Below are 430 nucleotides of genomic sequence, written 5' to 3' on the forward strand. Positions count from 1 at the left end.
CTGCTGCTGTCGTTGCTGCTGCCGCTGCTGCTGCAGTCTCTGGGCTAAAGGCCATAGTCGTGACGCCACTATTTTACCTGCAGCAGCAGCAGCCGCTGCTGCTGCTGCTGCCGCCGCATTAACCAGGCAAGCAGCCCGTCAAGTATCACCGGCTCCTGCGGATCGTCCCCCTGCTGCTGCTGCTGCTGCTGATTTCGCTGCAGCTTCTGCTGCTTCACAGTGAATTAATAAACGAAAATTAAAAAGAAAGAAAGACTCGAAAGGTAAAAAGATGCCACTTAAAGAGCCGCGGCGCTCCGGGGGGCCCCGGGGGCCCCTAGTGCTGCTGGGGGGCCCCTCACGGTGAGCGGGACCTGAAGCCGAAGAGCAGCAAAAACAAAAGCCAGTGCTGCTGCTGTTGCTTCTTTTATAGCGGCTGGGGGTGTTGGTG

This window comes from Eimeria tenella, genomic scaffold (genome assembly GCF_000499545.2).
Source record: "Eimeria tenella Houghton genomic scaffold, Eth_scaff2938, whole genome shotgun sequence".
Lineage (NCBI taxonomy): Eukaryota > Apicomplexa > Conoidasida > Eucoccidiorida > Eimeriidae > Eimeria > Eimeria tenella.